This window comes from Lactuca serriola, chromosome 8 (assembly GCF_051521515.1).
Source record: "Lactuca serriola cultivar US96UC23 chromosome 8, Lser_US96UC23_V15, whole genome shotgun sequence".
In the NCBI taxonomy this organism is placed as follows: domain Eukaryota; kingdom Viridiplantae; phylum Streptophyta; class Magnoliopsida; order Asterales; family Asteraceae; genus Lactuca; species Lactuca serriola.
Window position 1 is genome coordinate 333,813,199 of NC_136415.1, and position 23,843 is coordinate 333,837,041.

The 23,843-nt window shown below is 39.7% G+C and overlaps 1 long non-coding RNA gene across 1 annotated transcript; it reads right to left on the reverse strand.

Annotated features, from left to right (window-relative positions):
* Positions 1 to 22,655: 22,655 nt before the first annotated feature.
* Positions 22,656 to 23,299, reverse strand: LOC145070127 (uncharacterized). Its single transcript, XR_013689836.1, has 3 exons — positions 23,185 to 23,299; positions 23,007 to 23,082; positions 22,656 to 22,725 (listed from the first exon to the last, which is right to left on the reverse strand). It is a non-coding gene; the product is annotated as an uncharacterized LOC145070127 (long non-coding RNA).
* Positions 23,300 to 23,843: the final 544 nt, after the last annotated feature.

Below are 23,843 nucleotides of genomic sequence, written 5' to 3' on the forward strand. Positions count from 1 at the left end.
GAACTCGAGGTCGGATTTTCGCCTATCTGCATAACTCTTCTGGCGAATCTGAGCGGTCAACAACCTTTGTTTGACCCGCTGTATCTGCTCTGTCGTCTGAAGCACTATCTCCGTACTACCCATCACACGTTGCCCTACCTCACCCTAGCAAATGGGAGTCCGACACCTCCTCCCATACAACAGCTCAAAGGGTGGCATACCAATGCTTGAGTGATGGTTGTTGTTATTGGAAAACTCAGCCAAGGGAAAATACGTGTCCCAACTCCCGCCGGAATCCAGCTCACATGCCCGAAGCATGTCCTCGAGCGTCTAAATTGTCCACTCGCTCTGTCCGTCAGTCTGTGGGTGGTATGTGGTACTAAAATGCAGCCTCGTACCCAATTCCTCATGAAATTTCTTCCAAAATCTGGAAGTGAAACGCACATCTCGATCTGAGACAATTGAGATCGGTACTCCATGTCGCGATACCACCTCCCTAACGTACAACTCTGCCAGCCTCTCCGCAGAAGAGCTCTCACTGATGGCAAGGAAGCGAACGCTCTTCGTCAACCTATCCACAATCACCCAAATTGCATCGACACCCCTAGCAGTCCTCGGCAATTTCGTAATAAAATCCATGGTAATTTGTTCCCACTTCCACTTGGGAATCTCTAACGGCTGCAACTTACCATGCGGACGTTGGAGCTCGGCCTTAACCTTGCGACAGGTCAAGCACCTCTCTATGAACCATGAAACATCCCTCTTCATACAGGGCCACCAATACTCCTTCTTCAGGTCCAAATACATCTCAGTGGCCCCGGGGTGGATCGAGAACTTTGATCTATGCGCCTCCTCCATCAAGATGGTACGCGTTCCTCCTACAAACGGTACCCAAACCTGACCCTGAAAGGTCATAAGTCCTCGATTATCGGTAAAAAACTCCGATACCTGCCCGATCACTCGCTCCCTTTTGCGATTTTCCGGTCTCACGTCCTCCGTCTGGGTCCCTCGAATGGTGTCCCATACCGGAGTCATCACTGTCAATCTCAAGCAAACATATCGCATCGGGGCGCTCTCCTCCCTACGGATCATGGCATCGGCTACAACATTAGCCTTGCCAGGATGGTACAGGATCTCGCAGTCATAATCCTTTATCACATCCAACCACTCCTCTGGCGCATATTCAGGTTGGGCTGATCCATCAAGTACTTCAAGCTCTTGTGGTCCGTGTATATGGTACACCAAACCCCATACATATAGTGACGCCAGATCTTGAGAGCGAACACCACCGCCCCCAACTCCAGATCGTGGGTGGGATACCTCGCCTCATGAGGCTTCAGCTGCCTCGATTCATATGCTATCACATGCCCCCTTTGCATAAGCACCGCTCCCAACCCTGATATTGATGCATCACAGTACACCACGAAATCCTCCACCCCTTCCGGGAGAGCGAGCACCAGGGCTTCACACAGTCTCTGGCGAAGTGTCTCGAAAGAGGCCTGCTGCTTTGGGCCCCATGAAAAAGCTACACCCCTCCGGGTCAACCTGGTGAGTGGCACGAAGATCTTGGAGAAATCCATGATAAATCTCTGATAATAGCCGGCCAATCCTAGAAAGCTCCTGATCTCGGTGGGCGATCTCGGCACCTCCCACCTCATAACCGCCTCAGTCTTGGCCGGATCAACCAAAATCCCATTCTGGTTGACGAGATGCCCCAAGAACTGGACCTCTCTTAACCAGAACTCACACTTGGAGAATTTGGCATAAAGCCTCTTCGACCTCAGAACTCCAAGGATCTCCCTCAAATGCTCCTCATGCTGTTCTCTAATTCTCGAATACACAAAAATATCATCAATAAACACGATCACCGACCGATCCAGCATCGGCCTGCACACCCTGTTCATGAGATCCATGAACACTGCTGGTGCATTGGTGAGCCCAAAAGGCATCACCACGAACTCGTAATGCCCATAACGATTCCTAAATGCCGTCTTCTGGATATCTTCATCCCGAACCCTCATCTAATGATAACCCGACCTCAAGTCTATCTTGGAGAACCAAGACGCCCCTGAAAATGATCAAACAGATTATCGATCCTCGGTAGCAGATAACGGTTCTTGACCGTCAACTTGTTCAACTCCCGGTAATCAATTCACATCCGGTGTGAACCGTCCTTTTTCTTTACAAAAAGGATCGATGCTCCGCAAGGCGAGCTACTCGGTCGAATAAACCCCTTCCCCAGCAGCTCTTGAAGCTGCGAGGATAACTCCTGCATCTCTGGCGGCGCGAGGCGATAAGGCACCTTGGCGATAGGTGCTGCTCCCGGAACCAAATTGATACGGAACTCTACTTGCCTCTTGGGAGGCACACCTAACAATTCCTCGGGAAAAACATCCGGGAACTCGCACACTATCGGAACCCCATCAATCGAACTTGGCCTCCCATTGGCCACTCGCGTGTCCATCACATAGGCTACGAACCTGCCGCAGCCCTACTGCAAACTCTGTCTCGCCCTGGCAGCCGAACAAAACGCTGACATGCCCACTATAACACATACGTCCCCCATCTCAATCGGGACCAGATCTACTCCACACCGAAGATCCCAAGGATACATCCTCGAATCACATCCGTAGCATACACCGCTCGCTCGTCAGCTATAGAAACTCGCAGAAGTCGACTCACCGCCTCTCTTCGGATAGTAATGTGCTGACTAAATGCCAAGGAAACAAATGATCGACTCACACCCGAGTCAAATAACACCAAAGCAGGTACGTAATTCACAACAAAAGTACCTACGCATATCACCATATAAGCACAATATCTCAACTCAAAGATAAATAAAGAATACATACCAGCCACAACATCGGGCGCTGCGTGGACCTCCTCCGCAGTCAACTGGAAAGCTCTCCCACGAGCCTTCGGTGCCTCGGCCTTCACTGGCCGAACCTCAGTAACCCTAGCAGCAGGCACAGATTCCTGTGTTGACCCCTGATGCAACTACGGACACTCGGCCTTCCGATGGCCAGTCTGGTTGCAATGAAAGCAAACCGTAAATCCCTTGGGGCAATCCTTGGCGATATGGCCCTCCTTGCCACATTTGTAGCAACCACCCAATCGACAGACCCCCTCATGTCCCTTGCCTCACTTCCCGCAAGTGCGGCCCTTCTGGCCTCTAGTCCTCGAATCAGCGGAGTTAGTCCGCTTGGCTGCTGGCTGAGTCTGAGCCGACCTTTGATCCATCCTCTAATACTCGGCCTCCTCCTTGGCCGGAGTCTCTAACTCAATCTCCCTCTTCCGGGAATTTTCCTGGAGCTCAGCAAATGTCCGGTACATCGAGTTCGACACGAACTGCCGAATGTCTCTCCTCAGAATGCCCAAATACTGGCTCATACGTGCCTGCTCAGTAGACACCTGCTCAGGGCAGAACACCGCCCTCTCATGAAACTTCCTCGTAATCATAGTGACCGAATCAGTACCCTGCTTGAGGGTCAAGAACTCTTGAACCAACCGTTCCCTCTCCACCGGGGGAACATACTCATCTCTGAACATGGTGGTGAACCTCTCCCAGGTCACCTCTGAAATCTCTGCAGCTATAAAGCTTGCCGCCACGAACTTCCACCAGTCCTTCGCTCCCAAGCGAAGCTGGTTCAACGTGAACCGAACCCTCAGCTGCTCTGGACATGAACATGTATAGAAGCATCCCTCAATATCAACAATCCATCTCATCACAGCGATCGGATCCTACGTCCCGTCAAACTCAGGTGGATTCGTGTTGCTGAACTCCCAAAACAACAACGAGTCACCTCCCTGAGGCCTGGCAGCATCCACTGCTGCGGTAGCTGCAGCGGCTGTAACCTTAGTCACCGCGGCATACCGCTCATCGAAAGTGTCATTCAGCGTGGTCTTGATAGAACCAAACATCTCCGGAAATCTCGGCCCTGATCACCGTTGCCACCTCATCGTGGATCATCTGACGAAGCTCCTCGTCACTCATACCGCACACCTCAGGTCTGTGGCATGTCCCAACCATGATGTCTCTGAAATATAACATAATAATATCATAGACTCTCTCGAGCATGCTCGCACTCAATAACTCGGCCCTACTTGTTCCTTAGTACCCAAAGAATTCTTACTTAGAGTCAGTTCATTCATGAGTCAATACTTGCTAGATAGAGAGAGTACACTCGTTACAGCTAGTACACACAGTACATTACTATACATGCTAGATAGAGAGAGAACACACATTACAGCTAGCACACGGAGAACATTACAGCACGTTCTATACTATTAAATAGATATGTTTACATGATTACATTTACATGAGTACGTTTACGTAGATACGTTTACATAGAGACCCTGTTATAAGCATGCCTATATATGTATAGTTAAATAAGCAATGTTTAAAGGACTTAGGAAGGCTATCCACCCTATTTCCTTTTTGCGCTTGAGATGTGGTCTGGTGGGATATCAGGTATCCGTCCGAAGGTCGTTTAAATATTAATTATATATCATGTGTACATATATGGACATAATAGTTCCTTTCAGTCAGTTCAGTACCTTTGGGTAGCAAAGGCATACATTCATATACTTTTACATAGATCCTATGCGATGATTGGACAGACATCACTAGGTGCTATAGCATAGAACAAGTTCAGGATCTAACTATACCGATGAATTACAACGCATTGTGATAGTTATATCGGGTATACATGATCATAGTAATGTGGATGTTCACGGCTTACATACATGCAGGGGTCGTGTGTAGGTCCCAAAATCTCTTTGACAGGGGAGCGTTTAGCCTGGGATCTAGCCATCACATTAGGCCTTATCCCTCAAATAAGGCAATAGGAGTACAGAAGTAGTCACTTATTACAAATACTACAGTACTATTAAGAATTACCCTAGACTTAAGGTAATTAGTATGGTTTTAGTTCGATACTGCACCATAGTACTATTTCATTTTCCTATTACATTCACTTCATGAACATTCACACGACGCACGGTAATGTAGAAACTATATTTTTGGTTAATGTTAGTCAGATTTGGGAAAATACACACTCTTACAAGAGACACACACACAGACACTAGATGCCTTGGTAGAAGGATACTTTTAGTAGGAAACATATGGTTTTCTAGGATGTTCAAAACAGTTTCATACTTACAGTTCATATACATTTTCAATACTTACAGTTCATATACATACAAATACTTACATACAAATTAAGAAACTAAAATACTTATGATCTCACCAACTTTAAAGCTGATACTCTCTTTCAAAATAACTTGTATCCTCAGGTCAACCATAGACATGTACCGATGCAAGGTTCAGAGAAGATGGTGCACGTTCAAGAATCATCTCTCTTTTTGATTTATACTTTAGTGTCTATTATATATTGACAGAACACACTGGTATTAAAATTATATTATTAATGTAATGGATGATGTTGTTGCTTGTTTACTACTTTTCATTGTCGTGATACTGTACATGACGTCCTCCGCCCCAGAACGTTTCCGCTGTTCATGGTTTTGGGGTGTGATAGATTGGTATTAGAGCATTGTTTATAGTGAATTAAGTATATCAACCCATAAAAGATATACAGACTATAAATACAATGAGATTAAAAATACTCTAACGAAGAGTTTATACTTTAAATAATAAAATATTTAAGTAAGTATACATGCCTGTATTCATACTAAAATCAGTGTCACTAGGACCGTACAAAAGAATTACGATTGTTGGGCAACACATGTGGACTTAGAGACATATAGTCAAAATTGGGAAGATATAGCCTAATCAACTATATTATCCGAGGGTTGACTAGCATGTGCCTAAGTGTAGTTGTGTGGTTGCAACAAGTCTAAAATCTTACCAACAAAACCACAATGAGAACATTAGAACATAACATTAAACATAAAATACTATAGGGGTATTTGGTGTTACTATAAGTACTTTATACTTGAGAGCTAAAACGGGATCTTCATTACTAAGTTGATAGTTGCTAAGTGGATACACTAAGGCTATATGTAACTAGGATGTTATAGACTTAGAATCTGTGAAAATTTTTCTTTACCCCTATTCTGTGTGAATTTGGAGTTAAGATCACTTATTCGAAGGCCTATCTTGTTTCGATTACATATAACTAGTATGCACTTCACAAATAGTGATGTAACTAATGAAGATTTTCTAAATAATTATCTAGATAGTTCATCTAATAATTATTTTCTTACCCAAATTCTCGCGTAGATAACATGGCTGGACTCCATCCCCATGACAACCAGTACCTTCCGAACGAAGTCATTGTTGGATGGTTTGGAGAAGAACCAGAGAATGATCATCCTATCCCTGTGAATGATCACCATGATGAAGACCTTTCGGACGATGCTAATTCTGAACCAGAGTTTGAGAACCTACCCCAAGCAGCTCCTTTTCCAATTCCTAACCCTTGTCCGACTTTTCATGGCCCGATGCCTGAGTGAGTGGAATGCTTGGAAACATGGAGCCAAGGACAAGATCAGCCCATGCCATTTAATGGTGACCGAAGTTTTTACGACCTAAGCAATGGGGGCTCAGCAGACAGAATCTTGCCAATCTTAGTCCGCAGAGTGGACCGAAATGAGATTCAAGGCAGGACAACCCTACATCAGATCACCGAAGTTGTCGTCGATGCGAGAATGCATACCCTACGTACCATTCGTCTAGAAGATGCTCGTGAGAGGTCTGAGAGAGATCATGAAACCCTGCTGCAAGCACTGGCTGAATCACGAGACGAAGTCATAGAGCTCCGAGTACACCAGAGGGTGTACAAAAGACACCTACTTGATGTGGAACGTCAACAGGCTGAACTGAGAGTTCACCATAGGGATGACCGTCGCCAGTAATAGATGTTGTACTTTACTTTCCTTGTTAAAAGGAATTGTTTTTCTGTCTATGCCCGATGTGGCATTTTCTATGAAACTATCTTGTACTGTAAGTACTTTTGGTTAGGTCCTTATGCTGTCAAGAACTATTTTCCCTGGATATGATGTAAGACCTTTGTACACGGTCATGTTCCCGAACTTGTACATCATGAATATCAAAGATATTGACAGTCAGCTAACTCCTGTGTCATCCTTATTCAAGTACTCTTATCATACTTTCATTGGAGTCTATCTAAAACATGCTTTAGTCAAGTCATTGGACTATAGTAATTTAGCTCCGGACACATTTCCAAGTCTCTTTCAGTGGTTGGATCATGTTATTCACCAACCAACGATACCTCGGCTTGAACGACAAACGTCTTGAGACCATTCTACGAACTCACTTCCACTCAGTACTAGGACTGCATCATAGGGATGTAGGTCAAACTTTCGCGAACACACTTCCATTCCGTGCTAGGACTGCATCATAGGGATGTAGGTCAAACTTTCGAGAACATACTCTTACTCTTTTCTTGAGCAATCGAAGTACATCTAGGGTCAATCAGAATCTGTCACACCCCAAAACCAAGAACGGCGGAAAGGTTCTGGGGCGGAGGACGTCATGTATAATATCAACAACAATGTAAAGTAGTAAAAAAGCAACAACATCATCCATTGCATTAATAATATAATTATTCTACAAATGTATTCTGTCAAATTTTGATAAACACTAACGCATAAATCAAAATGAAAGACAAGTCTTGAACAAGCTCCATCTTCCTTTCTCCTTGCATCGGTACCTGTCTATGATGACCTGAGGATACAAGTAATTTTGAAAGCGAGTATCAGCTTTGAAGCTGGTGAGATCATAAGTATTTAGTGTCTTAATTTGTATGTAAGTATTTGTATGTAAGAATTTGTAAGTATATGTATTGAAAGTGTATATGAACTGTAAGTGTTTGAAAAACCCTAGAAATCCCTATGATTCCTACTAGTACATGAAGGTGTCTTCTACCAAGACCTAACTGTTCTGAATGTAGCCTTCTACCAAGGCATCTAGTGTCTGGATGTGTGTCTCGTGTAAGAGTATGTATTTTCCCAAGTATAACTATGATTAACAAAAATATAGTCTCTACATTACCGTGCGTCGTGTGAATGTTCACGAAGTGAATGAAATGGGAAAATGAACTAGTACTATGGTGTAGTGCTATAAGAACTATAGCCGTACTAACTACCTTAAACCAGATTTATATTAAGACATTATGTGATAAATTGCACCATACTATAGACTGATAACAACGACAACGTATAGTCGAAAATAAGGGATGACGTTTGGCACCTGCAGACCTGCCGGTCCTGCTGTAGCTAGCAGCAAGGTGTAGGATAGTCAATCCAGTATAGATCTATACGCAAACTCATGCTCTCCCTTCAAGAGACTCTGGCTACAACCCGGGGCATGATAATTAAGGCATGCTTCCATACAATGGATTACAATTTTATTGGCGTATTAATGTAAGTGTAATGTAACGAACTGTTCTATCTGTAATGTACGTGCTCTCTACCTAGCAAGTATAGTAATGTACTGTAATGTTCTAGAAAGTATTGACTCATGAATGAACTGACTCAATGAATGATATCGTGTTCTAGTAATAGTTCTAGTATCTTCCTAAACTACCCATATGGTAGCTTACTAGTAATCTATGTAGTACGTATGGGCAAGGATGTATACCCTTGCTACCCAAGGGCATGGGATAAACTGGAAGGACCTTTTATGACCATATATGTACACATGATATATAACTAATATTTAAATGACTTTCGGACGAGTACCCGATATCCCACCAGACCACATCTCAAGCGCGAAAAGGAAATAGGGTGGATAACCTTCCTAAGTCTTTTAAACATTTCTTATATAACTATACATATAGAGGCATGCAATTTTTAATATAAAAGCATAATAAGTTTTGTAAGACATTTGAAACAGAAATATTATTTTAATAAAAGATCGACTTGATGTTAATCTATAAAACAATTTGAAGGCATAAGTTTTGGTAAAATAGTTTAGTATAAAGAAACATTTGGTTGAAACACAATTGTAAATAAGTTTGAAATGTAATATACAGAGTAAAATGTATAGTGTAATAAGGAGTTTAAAACATATAAAATGTTTATAAAAAAATCATTTGAAGGAAACTGTTTGGTAAAACGGCTAATGAGTAGCCAAATCATTTGAATGCTGTATATTAATCACATGTGATTAATGTAGTAACTAGCATAATTGTACTTATGAATCACATGTGATTGATATAATAACAAGCATGTTTCTACTTGTATCCCCCCCATAAAACATTTAATAATAGTTTAAAACATTAGTTAAGGGGTATGAACTCACCTGCAGTAAGTGACTTGAATTGAACGGACTGTTATCGTACGGAAGGATCGGACAGGTGCTTGGTGTCAAGTGAAGACTTAGACACACACAATGATCCTAATTACATATGAAGACATATGTATATAAATAATTAGAGATTAAATCACTAATTATACAAGTATAAACATTTAAACGCGAGGAAAACACTTTTGGTCAAGTGCTAGGAGGCTAATGGGTTGCAACAAAGGAGTGCAATGCCCCTAATGGAAGTTCATGGTCAAATGACCATATGTTTTGGAGTTTACGGCCCAGGAGAGTAAACTCCTGGCCGTAAACTCTCCTTAGGGTCCCTAATTGAAGCTTAGAATTACTACAACTCTAGGGGGAATTGTTTCAAGGCTATACAAGTGTTTGGGTACCATATTGACTCCTTTGGGGAGTTTACGGCCCAGAGACCACATTCCCTTGGAGTTTACGGCCGTAAACTCCATTGGGAGGGTTTTTATGGTGATTTCAAGTCTCTAAATTAACTAGGAACTAAACTACGCTTTGGTACTTGGCTTTAGAAGAGTTTATGGCACATTTGGCACCATTTTATGGAGTTTACGGCCCTGGAACCTTTTGGGCCGTAAACTCCCTTACTCATGGAGTTCTAAGTGTTTTAACTAGTCCATAACTCATTTAGGTACATGCCCAAATTTGTCTCTTGGCTTAAGGAAGGATTTAGGGTGTCATTTGACCCCTTTTTAGGTGTTTACGACCCAAGAGTTTGTCTTGGCCATAAACTCCTTTTTCCTTGTGATTTCTTATGTTTGCTAGGCTATAAACACTTTAGGGTACTTGTCCTAATTTAATCTAAGCCTTAGGAAGTGTTTCAAAGCATTTTGGCACTTAAAACTTGGAGTTTACGGCCTAAGAAGCTCCTTGGCCATAAACTCCCTTCTAGCCATGATTCCTAATTGTTTTGTGGTATAAGGCATGAATTGGAGGCCCCTAGTTCGAGTTCTAAAGCTTTGAGGGTCATTGGAACCCTTTAGGACCTTAAAATGGAGTTTACTCCCCAAGAACGTTCTTGGGCGGTAAAGTCCTGGATCTCACATATTTGGCATGTAATCTATGTTATTAAGCTTATAACAAATATTATAAAACAACTAGAGAAGTATACTCACGATTTGGGATAAAAACCCGAAGATCCGTGAGAGAGAATTTGGCTTTTCTCTAATTGGAATTCAATTAATGAACCAATTTGGTTCAGAATTCTATTTATAGTCCTGAGATTTTTGGCAGAAAATATTTCTATTCTCGGAATGAAGTCTAATATCCTAGAGTATTTGAATTACAGTGTTGCACAAAACCGTATTGCATCCACTCTCCTAATATCTCCTTAAGTGTAAAATCTTGAAAACTGCCAACTTATACTCGAAGTTTGAATTTTCACTGTAACTGCTCTACTTCTATTGGCTTGGTGTGGTTTGTTCAGAATGGAAATTTCGGGTTGTCACAGAATTGCTCACAAAATCCTTATCTTTCGTATTAACAGAATCATGTCGTCATCAAGAAACAATCAGCTTCATACGTACATCTCTTTCTTCGAGATCGCTTTTCCAGCGAAGCCGTCATATCAGAACACCGAAGTACTCATGTATGAAGTACCTCATAGTTACTTTCCTTTCCTAAGAAATCCCCGCAGTATCAATCATGCAGTACGTCAAGTTCAATGCAAAGATTCATACGGTTGATCTATCACTGAAGAATGTATACATAAGGGTGATATATAATCAAGGTTCTACAGGTTTAGAATTGATGATTCCACTTTAACTTCTTTTTCCTCGATGGGATGTGAGCTTAAAGAAGAATCAGTTATTCGACTACCTTTTCAATCTTAATTATATACGACTCGTATACACGAGATTGTGATCGTTGAACCATGTATGAATTCTAATATGAACTTCAGGACGGAGAACTGCCCGATGCTACGAGTAATCGCATCGTCATGTGAACAAACTTAGAACCCAGTATGAATCCTGTAAACATATCGCCCTACAGTCTAAACAACTACAGAGATACAAGAACAGTCCGGACAACTTAGCAAACTGCACATAAATAGAATTTGAAGAATAGGCTTCTCACCCTGGAGAGCTCCGGTCTTATTCTTCCAGAGGTCGACGGATTGCATCGTATGTACCTCGGCTATCGAGGACACCGTCAAGATTTTTCATTAGAAATCGTTGTCTCTGCCTTACATAGATGAATTGGTTGAGCAAAAGCAAAGAAAGAATTACTTTCAGAAATGGATATGAGATCCGAATATCACCAGTTCGAGTGTTATGGAAGGATGTCCTGAAGACTACCTTCCTAACTCGATGCGGACACTTCGAGTCTGTAGTTTTTGGGCCAAAATATGGTTTATACTTTGCTTTTCTGGGCAATTATATTTTTCTTTAATATTTTTGGAGTTTACGGTCATGTTTACGGCCGTAAACACCTTACGGCCGTAAACCCATTTACAGCCCATGTCCACCAAGCCCATATTCCCCTTGTATAAATATAGGTGTTAGGGTGAAAGGAAATGATGGATGAACCCTAGAGAGTTTACGGCCAGAGAGACAGAAGAACTATTGTGTGTTAGTGTGTGTGTGTGAATCTTTTGTATCTGGATCATCATTCTATTCATTAATACATTGAGATTCATATTATTCTTCTTCTCCTTCTCTTCTATTTTATCTGAAATCATCCGTTTGATTGGGATTCCGCACCATCAAACGGATCTGTTTGATACACAGGCAAATTAGGGACTTACAATTGGTATCAGGGTCAAGTTGTATCAGTCAATTTTGTCAGATTTGGGGCATTATTTTATCTTATTTTCAAAATATTTTTGCGTTTTTGGATAGATCTCGCAAAAATAAGGGGGTTTGTTCTTTGTGTTTTTCCATAAAAAGGGTTTTTGATCGAGTTTTGGAGCTTCAAAGTCGAAAAATCGGTGTTTTTGGTCGTAATCAGCGAGGGGGTGGCGGCCAGCAGCTAGGGTTTCCGAAGTGTTTGCGGCCGGAGTTTGCGGTGCGAGGAGTTCACGGTCAGAGGTTACGGTCCGAGGCCTCGCACGTTTATGGCCCGAGCTTGCGGCTCGGAGTTTACTGCTCAGCATGCTCGCAGTCAGCAGCCTCGCACTCAGCAGCGTCAAATAAAAAAGGAGCGAAGGTGCAGCTGCCAAGGTTCGAACTCTCGACCTCCAGATCAAGAACCTCGCGCCTTATCCAACTCAGCTACATGATCCCTTATTACTTCCCTTCCGAATTTAATTCATAAAGACTACTTTTCGCACCAAATTTCGAATTTTGACACTTTTAACCCAAAAACACAATTTCTTTTATTTTTAAATTCCTTTTTCATCCAAAATAAATAAATAGTAATAATAATAATAATAATAATAATAATAATAATAATAAATAATTAAAAAAATATATTTTTGACTTTTATTTTTTGACTTTTTATTTGAAATTTTGACTTTGGCTTCCAAGTTTGATCTTTGATTTTAAACTTTGACTTTTTTGTTTAACTTTTAAACTTTCAAATTTAGCTTTTCAGTTTGACTTTTAAGTTTGACTTTTCAAGTTTGACTTTTGAGTTTAATTTTTTAAATTTGACTTGTAAGTTTGACTTTTAAGTTTACTTTTTAAATTTGACTTTTAAGTTTGACTTTTCAAGTTTGAATTTTGAGTTTAACTTTTTAAATTTGACTTTTAAGGTTGACTTTTGAGGTTTATAATCAAAGGGTTTGACTTTTAAGTTTTATTTTAGCTTCTAGTTGTGCTTTTAATTGATTTTAAGGTCTGCAAGGGAGTTGAAACATGAAAGAGAGTCGTCAGGATATGTTAAGACAAAATTTCAACATTTTCGATTATATCCCTGGAGAAATCCTCGAAGCTCAGTTGCAGCGATATACTACACTTATTATTGAGATGAATATAGCTGGGATCTTCTTTTGTAAATATAAGATAAACAAAAAGCTATTGAATTCACTTCCAAAATCGTGGGATATGGACGTGGCTATCATCAAGAAGACAAAAGATCTCAATCGTCTTAGTCTTGCTGATGTAATTGAAGAACTTGATGCTTTGAAGTGTGGAAATACAATGACTCCTGCAAACATCTCGGTCAATGAAGTTTCAGGTTCTCAATCATGTGAAGTTTCATGTACACTATCTAGTGAAGATACGATTAAATTTCTTCGGGAACAAATTGATATATTAAAAAGAGAAGTTGAGGACCTGAGATATGAAGGATATCAACTCAGGAAACGATAGAAACCCCCGAAGGCTAAATTAGAAGCAAAAACCAAGGACTTTAGGAAACTTTAGGAAGAGTATAGCAACAAGTGTGAAAATTATGATTATATTAAGAGACAACTTGCTGTTGTAACTGAAGAACTTGACGCTATAAAAATTAAGTGTGGAAAAACAGATGTCAGTTTCAAAAATTATACTGCGTCAAATCAGACAGTCGAGTCCTTATATGAAACCCAATTAAAATTCAAAGATAATAAAAACAAGGGTCTAGGGTATGAGAGTGTACCTCCTCCTTATAATCATAACTACACATCCATCCCTATGACGCAGGACGAAACTGACAGGGAGCCACATCTTCGATATGGAAAACGAGCTAGATTTGTGTCAGGAGGCATTCAAGTTGAAAATACTAATGCTTCTAGTTTATGTGCAGGTAAAGTAGCAGAAGATGAGAACAAGGAGAGAACTACTGAATAAACCAACATCTCCTTGAACTCTGAATCTGTTGCTTCGAACTCAACTGCTTCTGATCAACCTACCGTTGAGAATTACAGGCCACCAATTCCAACGCAACAGAGTTCTTGTGGCAAGTGTGCATGTGGGAACAACAAGAGACAAGGCAAGGATACACCACCAGGGGCAGTAAGAAACAATTTCCCAGTGAAGAAAAAGACTTGTTTTCACTGTGGAACACCTGGTCATATTGCCCGAAATTGTCCAAATCGCGCATACGTTCCCTACAACGCACAAGGATGGAAAAACACGCCAAGTGGGAGATACTTCAAAAGAAACCCTTCAAGGTCTCGTTCAGATAATGGTGAAGGCAAATTAATTCCAATTAATTCTGTAACTTATATTAATCAAATAACAATATATTATTCTTTATATTATTCTCATAATATACTAATAGTATTTACTCTCTCTTAATAAATCATCCTATCAAGTTGCTATGGTGAAGGCAACCCAAAAGGACCATGCACAACCGGGTCAATTACTTGCCTAATATAGTTGCAGCCTTAGACACTATTCCAACAGTCTTCCAGTTGGATAAGTCTAGTAACTATATGCACAAGTACAATTCGGTTTGCAATCGTAGCTCTCAAAGACGCTGTCAAACTCTGATCTATCAATCTTGTCCTTTAGATAAGGGATCGTACAGTCATCTGTTACATATCATGCTGACAATCCTATGGAATGGTTAGTCAAGCATTTAGGTTTCTCGATCTCTGATTTATTTGACATAGAACTTAATCGAACACATCAATTCAGTTCTGACCGGGCCCGACACATAAGTCAAATCAAATCATCGAGCGGCCGAGATATCGCTTTTACCTTCTTAGATAAAAGTTACAGATAAACTTCGACTTATATGCATTTACTTATTTAATAATCAACTATACACAACAATGCGTTTTATAACATTGAGTTACCAATGCGTTTTCGCATTATCAATGTACAATCAATTAGCAAATAACAAACCATATATCTAGGTTTTAAGACTATATGATATTATCGTCTTGCGATCACCCTTTTATATCATATTCCATAAGGTGATTCCAGCAAGCGCGGATTTTTTCCAATGCTCAAAACCAGTTCATAAGCACTCATGAATGTCGCAAAAACCCTTTGCTATGTCTAATACCATTTAGACAATCTACGCACCGATTCATGACAATCTTCATTCATATATACTTCCAACATATGAACGATTGTGGACAATTTGAACAATTCGATTATTCCTAATAAACTCAATTATTCTGGAAGTCAAAACATGCAAAGTGAAACAATAGCTAAACAATCAACATAAGATAGTAACATTACTCATAAATAAAACTCCTTTATTTAATCATCAAATGTTAATTACATTTATCTATTACACGTTTCTAATACTATCTAATCTATGCTAATATCATCCTTCAGCCCACTACTCCTAGCATGCTGCAAGTGCTTAACCCTGCTCAGTCCCTTCGTAAGCGGATCTGCTGGGTTATCTTCTGATGATATCCTCTTCACTACGAGTTGTCCTTCTTCTACACGATGTCTAATTAAGTGATATTTTTTGTCGATATTACGTGATCTACCATGATCCCTCGGTTCCTTGGTCAAGGCAACCGCTCCTTCGTTATCACAGAAAATCTCCATGGGCTCCTTTATGGCAGGTACAACTCCAAGATCACCGATGAAGTTCTTCAGCCATATTGCCTCCTTCGACGCTTCGCTCGCTGCAATGTACTTTGATTCGCACGTTGAACCAGCTACGGTTTCCTGCTTGGAACTTTTCCAAGTCACTGCTCCTCCATTTAGGGTAAAGACCCAGCCCGACTGCGAACGGTAGTTGTCCCTGTCGGTCTGAAAACTGGCGTCACTATACCCTCGCACCTTCAAGTCATCACTCCCTCCGAGGACTAAGAACCATTCCTTTGTCCTCCGAAGGTACTTAAGGATATTCTTGACCGCAATCCAATGTGCTCTGCCAAGATTCCCTTGATATCTGCTAACCATGCTCAAAGCGAAGGCTACATCAGGGCGAGTACAAGTCATAGCGTAAATGATTGAGCCAACTGCGGAAGCGTATGGAACTCGGCTCATTTCTGCTATTTCAGCTTCGGTACTCAGACTTTGAGTCTTACTCAACTTGGCATTACTTTGTATCGGTAATTCTCCCTTCTTTGAGTTTTCAATACTAAAACGTTTTAGTACCTTCTCCAAGTAAGTGTTATGACTAAGTCCAATTAGTCTCTTACTTATTTCTCTTACTATCCTTATTCCCAAAATGTAAGAAGCCTCTCCGAGGTCCTTCATAGCGAAGCACTTCCCGAGCCAGGACTTAACCTCCTGCAGAGTCGGGATGTCGTTTCCTATGAGTAATATGTCATCGACATATAGAACGAGGAAGCTTACTATACTCCCACTGGCTTTGACATATACACAAGACTCATCTTCGCTTCGTACAAATCCAAACTCTTTTAGTTTCTCATCGAAGCAAAGATTCCATCTGCGAGACGCTTGCTTAAGTCCATAAATGGACTTCTCAAGCTTACCCACTCTATTTGGATGCTTCGGATCCACAAACCCCTCTGGCTGAGCCATGTAAACATCCTCAGCCAACTTTCCGTTAAGGAAAGCGGTCTTGACATCCATTTGCCAAATCTCATAATCATGAAATGCGGAAATCGCTAGCATCACTCTAATAGATTTTATCTTCGCAACTGGTGAGAAGGTCTCATCATAGTCAACTCCGGGAGTTTGAGTAAAGCCCTTCGCAATCAATCGTGCTTTATATGTGTGTACGTTTCCATCCACGTCGGTCTTCTTCTTGAAGATCCATTTGCACCCAACAGTCTTACGTCCGGGCACATAATCAACCAAATTCCAAACTTGGTTATCATACATGGATTGGATCTCGCTATCCATTTCCTCTTTCCATTTCGCAGACTCCGGGCCTGCCATGGCTTCCTTATAGCTATTAGGTTCATCAAGATTTATTAGTGTACCATCACTAATATACGTGTCCCCTTCGGTAGTAATATGAAAACCATAAAACTGGGGTAGAACTCTAACTCTATCGGAACGTATAAGAGGTAAGGACTCGTCAATCGGTTCAATCGGAGTTTCCTCCTCGGGTTGAGTGCCAGCGGTAGAGGTTCCTTCATCTATCGACTATTGAATTTCTTCAAGCTCAATTTGCCTCCCACTGTCTCCTTGGCTTATGAGTTCTCGCTCTCGGAAAACTCCTCTCCTCGCAACGAAGACAACATTGTCCTTCGGTCTATAGAAGAGATATCCAAAGGATGTCTGCGGGTAGCCGATGAAAATACATCGCTCACTTCGAGGTTCGAGCTTGTCATGAGTATCTCGTCTTACGAAAGCCTCGCAATCCCAAACCTTGATATGTGCCAACGAGGGAGCTTTCCCTGTCCACATCTCGTGAGGTGTTTTGGCAACCTTCTTAGTAGGGACTCGGTTAAGGATATGGGCGACAATCTCTAAGGCATACCCCCAAAAAGAGATAGGTAGTGAAGCACGACTCATCATAGAGCGAACCATATCCAATAAGGTTCGATTACGCCTTTCTGCCACACCATTCAACTGCGGTGTCCTAGGAGGCCTCAATTGTGAAACTATTCCACACTCCTTGAGATAATTCAAGACTTAGGTACTCTCCTCCTCGATCGGATCGAAGCATCTTGATTTTCCTGCCCAATTGATTCTCCACTTCATTCTTGAACTCTTTGAACTTTTCAAAAGTTTCTGACTTTTGCTTGATTAAATAGATATACCCATATCTACTATAATCATCGGTAAAAGTCACGTAGAAGTGGTTCCCATCCTTCGTGGTTGATCTAAATGGTCCACATACATCGGTATGTATTAGGTCTAATAGGCCCTCACCCTTTTCACACGTACTTGTGAAGGGTGATTTAGTCATCTTTCCAAGTAATAAGACTCGCACGTGTCATCTTCCCTAAGGTAGAATGACTCCAACACTCCATCCTTTTGGAGTTGGGCTATGCGTTTCTTGTTGACATGTCCAAGACGACAATGCCACAAGGATGCTTTATCCATACTAGTGGAAGAATCTATATTCAAAACATCATTTCCTAAGTTATCAACAATCATAACAGTTTCATAAATTCCATTACATGGTATAGCTTCAAAGTAAAAGACACCATTTAGATAAGCCAAAATAGAACCATTCTCATTATTAAAAGAAAATCTAAAACCTTGTCTATATAAACCATGAAATGAAATGATGTTTCTAGCCATTTCTGGCGAATAGCAACAATTGTTCAAATCTAAACATAAATTATTCCTAAGCACTAAAGAATACACTCCAATCTTGGTCACAGGCGACGATCTTCTGTTCCCCATGATTAGATTGATTCTTCCTTGCTCCACATCCCTACTTCTTCTTAGTCCCTGCACATTAGAACAAATGTGGTAACCACAACCGGTATCAAGAACCCAAGAAATAGCATGATTAAAATCGTTAGATTTAATTTTATATATACCTGCAAAAGATGGCTTGATCTTTCCTTCCTTGATGGCTTGCAGGTATTCCGGGCAGCTTCTCTTCCAATGTCCTATCTTGTGGGAGTGGTGGCACTCTGCCTCCTTCGGGTTAGGGCAGGGCTTAGCGGGATCAACTTTGGTCCCACTAGAAGAGGCACCATCTCGGGCTTTAACCTTGCGATAGTTCTTAGATGAGGCCTTACTCTTCTTTCCCTTTCCTTGACCAATAGCCAAGACAGGAGCAGCGGGTGGATTGGGAGTTGGTGCAACAGACTTGTCTTTGAAGTTGCTCTCAGCGACCCTCAAGAGACCTTGGAGTTTGCTTAGGGTGACCTCCTCTTTGTTCATGTGGTAGGTCATCCTAAACTGATTGTACATCAGAGGCAAAGAGTGAAGCACCATGTCGATCGCCAAGTCTTCCCCAAAGTCAACATTTAACTTGCGAAGGCGGTCGACATACCTTTGCATCTTTTGCAGGTGCACGGTAAGAGACTCTCCATAACCCATCTTAGCGGAAATCATGTTAGTGAAAATCTCATAACGCTCTTGTCTCGCGTTTTGGTGGTATCTCTCCAATAAGTCTTGATGCATCTCGTACGGGTACATGTCCTCGTAGGACTTTTGGAATTCGGAGTTCATGGTGGCTACCATGATGCAATGTACCTTCGTTGCATCTCGCTCATGAGTTTCAAAAGCGGTAATTTCAGCCGGAGTAGCAATTTCAGGGTTGATTTTCTCGAGCTTCTCATCGAGGACATACTCCTTATCCTCATAGCGAGCAATGGTGCGAATGTATCTTATCCATTCGCTAAAGTTCGTTCCATCGAAGGTGACCTTTTGGCAAAGGCTCATCAACGTGAAAGAACTAGCAGCAACGTTGTTGGCGTTTAACATCTACAAATAGAAAGGACAAAGATAGATTAGAATATGAATCCCTAATTATCACCCAATAAGAAAAATTAGGGCTAGGATCCAACAACAACATTTACATATTAGAAAAGGGATGCCGTAATCTAACATGCAAATAAATTGAAGGTAAGTGAATGACGATTCACTAATTCTCCACCATAAAACCTAATTATTAGTCCTAAATGTATTGAGAATTCCTAGGATCGGATGAGTTTCATTGAAACTATTCAATGGCATGTTTAAATCTCGATATGCCCCTCTTGTTTGTGACTGGGATACCGAGGATCACAAAGCGGGTGTGAATTACCATGCAAATTCACATGGTGCCTTCATTGTAACGATCACCTATTCGATGTGTCGGTAAACCACACACGCTCCATCGAACTATGATAAACAATGAATCACCCTTTTCCACCTTTGCTTAGAACCAATTAGTGTGCCGGTAAACGACACACGCTCCACTAACTTCTTAGCAAGGGTGAAAAGTGTAATTTCATGGGATTGCATCAATTCACTTTTCCTAAAGTAACTAAGATTGGGAAATTTTAAAATATGTGTAGTTACTTTGTATTTCCTATTATACTTTTAATGAGAGGATGAGGTTGCCCTATCCTACCCGTTCGGCTAACGACCCTCCACCGATCAAGTAAGCGGTGGGTGTGAGAGTACACCCATTAAGCGCCATTTTATTGGCCGCAACCTTATACCCACCTTCACTGCTAGAAAAAGGCCTTTTACGACGCTCATTGCATGTCGTAAAACGCTCAGACGACGCGCAAATGCATGTCAAGGAAGGCCCTGTCATAAAGAGAGACGACGCGCATTTACGACGCGCATTTATGACGCGCATTTACGACGCACGTTTACGACACGCAATGCGTATCAAGGAAGGGCCTGTCATAAAGGAAGACGACACGCATTCGCGTGTCGTAACCTTACGACGCGCGTGTTAATGACACGCAATGCGTATCAAGAAAGCCCCTATCAAGAAAGGCCATGTCATAAATGAAGATGACACACATTTTTGCGTATCGTAAATTTAAATGTTTAAAAAATATATATTTATATATTTATTAATTTTTAAGTGAAATTTGCATTTAATGTCTCATAATAGAAATAAAATACCATATACAAAAAATACAATCCATTGCATAAAATTTAATGTCATACAATTCTATTTCTTACAATATATAAATTTTCATTCATCTAATCTACTATGTTTCATACTAACAATTTAAATGAAGAATGCAACACTTGCATTTGTAGCATCTTATCTCTTTTAGCTTGAGCTTTCTTTTCCTCTTCTAATTCCAGAGTTATTCGCTTTCATCAACCCTGTAAACACAACACAAAATCACTTGTCATTTTCATTCTACATTTAAAATTAATTCTTATTAGGACATTCTACTTTTAAACCTACCAATCTAGCAATTTTTTCAAAGAATATAATTTATAATTTTTTTGTGGAAAGTACATTGTTATTTCTTGAATACAAGATGTTACAAAACTTACCTTTGCAGCCATACATGAATCAATTATTTTCTTAGCTTCAGAAAGTACCTGAAACAAAAAGCTTATGTTCCATATTAATACTAAAAGAAAAAAAGGCTTTGATTATTTGAAGGGAAAAATGCATACATCAATGAGGATATCAAGTAGGAAGTATACTGATGAACAAAAGAGTGAATGTGATCAAAAGTCAATATGTACGACACCTGTGACTTGTGATCTCACTTAAACCATTCCCCTGTCAAATTTATTAAAAAATAATGCAAATTTGAGATAAATAAATATGAAAAGGAAGGATATTATAATTATGTATAATAATCTAACTCTATGAAAGGTTTCTTATCTTTTCCAGCAGTTGAAGCAACCTCCAAAAACTCCTTATACTCCTGTGTCCACCTTCTAACTAGCAACTCAGTGATGTGGAGGGTACTTTCTTCCTCATCTTTAATTCCTCAACAATTCCAATGGTTGTGTATCCAGTGTCATTTGAATCAAAATATGTCCTAGCCTGTATAAAGAAAAGTAAATAAATTATCATTTACTAAATGGGGTAAATGCAAGAATAACTTCAAACAAACTGTAATAATACACAAAAAACTTCACAAGAAATGATTTTATTTTGAAATCTTTTGAAATTTTTTGCTCTTGCACTAGATTGAAGAATTGGGATCTCAACATTCTTCCTGATAATATTTGTCAAATTTTATTCATCTTTCATAAAAATCAACAATTTGGAGATGAAATTAAGATTGAAACTTACATTTGATGTCCTGCCCTGCAATAATGTGCTCTACTCCATGAAATCTTGACATTTATTCTTGAATTATTATTTTAATAAATAAAATCAAGATTATGGAAATAAACTTACTTAGGGGAGGAAGAAATTGAGTAGTATCTGGGTTGTAAGCGAGGGGCAACAGATGCAAAGAAAACACCAAATGGAGGTTTAGCTGAAGGGAAAGCCTCTATGACTTCAAGAAGGCTTATTTGGCTTGACACTATCCACTGAGCATATTCATCCTGAACAATATTTATCCAACAAATAAATAAATAAATAAATATATAACATCAATTTTCATATTAAGAAAAAGAAATCCCAAACGTTTGGGGGAAAGTTGTTGTGGATATGTTGGCTACTTCTGAGCCCTGTTAACATGAATAAGAAAAATATGAGAAGTTGACCAAATTTCATGTTGTTAATTTAAGAGAAAAACAAGTGATGCTAATCAGTTTGTCTTTATCCTGAAGATGTCCACATAAAAATAAACTTTTAACTATCCAAGTTAATATACAACTCAAAGTGAAAAAGACACATCCTTATATAATTAGAAATAAGTTAAAAGAAAAAAAACATTCTACCTTGATTGGATATTTGCTGAATTTACGTGTAGATATCCACTCTTCTATAAGTTTGCAAGTATCTGGAAGCACTGCAAATATGAAAAACGAACCCATTGGCATAAACTATACCTGGAACCCCACATCTCCAAGCAACTTGATGTGGCAGCTATCCAGGAACAGGAGGCTTACTTACATTGCTAAGATTCAAGCAATTATACTTTGGAAGAATGATAATACCTCAAAAATAGTACCTCATATAGTTTAAAAACAAATTCCTATTTCTTTAAAAGATTTGTACAACAGAAATTTATAAAAATATGAGTAAAAACTGAAATTATGGATTTACCATCCATGCTGCGTATTGTACTGTGGGGTATTCCTTCTTGATTTTAGATTTCACTTGGATCCATGATCTTCCTGCATATATATACATGACCATAAATTATTATATGACTTTAAAGTTGAAAAATGATATCAACTTTAAAAAGGTTAAATGCAAGAAAACTTATTTACAGATTATATAGAAAAACTTATTTCTATCATTACTCATGATTTTGTTATTTTTCAAAACAAAATAATAACTTTCAAATCATACATCCAAACACCCCCATTAGCATTAAACCAATTCATAATCGTTTATCTACTAAAATAATTATAGTCAACATATTTATTCAAACAAGGAACCAAAAAGACCTTACCCTCGATAACAAGCCCATAGTAAAGCATAAAAATCAAGTTGTTCCATGGAGAAGATGTCACTTGTTCAAGCAACACCTACAAATATATAGATCAAATCGCGAATTAGGTGTCATATAATTCAGTTGTAAGATTGTAAATTTCCATTGTTATCCTTATTATCAAAGGTTCTTAGGATACCTTTTTGGCAACTGTTGTCGTGTCTTTTTTGCCCTTGAACAACTTATCCAACAATAAGTGGTAGAAATGCCCAAATGGTCCAAGATATGCACACCCAAAAAGCTACAAACACTCCCGCATTAATATTCTATACTGATTCTTATATATATATATATATATATATATATATATATATATATATATATATATATATATATATATATATATATTTGACTGGTGCTTTTTCATTTATTGCAGAGAGAATAAGTTATGTGACTTTCATATCCTGATATTTTATATGTGACACCCCGACCTTACGGATACTGTCATTTATTCTTAGTATTCTTTAATTCATTAGGAATGGTGAAAAGTTTAACAGCAGAACATGGTAACCTGCTATCTGGTAACACCAATGGTTCCTAAGTGCAAATCAAGAAAATAAGAGCAACAAATATCGCAGGTTTCTCTCCCTCCTTGAAATTGAGCACAAGTCTAAAACAAAAGAAATATGTTGAAATTGAACACAAGGCCTAAATTCTTTGAGAAATTTTCAGAATTCAATGAAGAACCATACATGTTCAACAGAAAAATCATAAATCAAAACCTATATATTATCAAAAAATCGGACCTGATGAGAAGAGGAAAAAGGAAGAAGCGTACCTGATGAGAAGGGGAAGGAG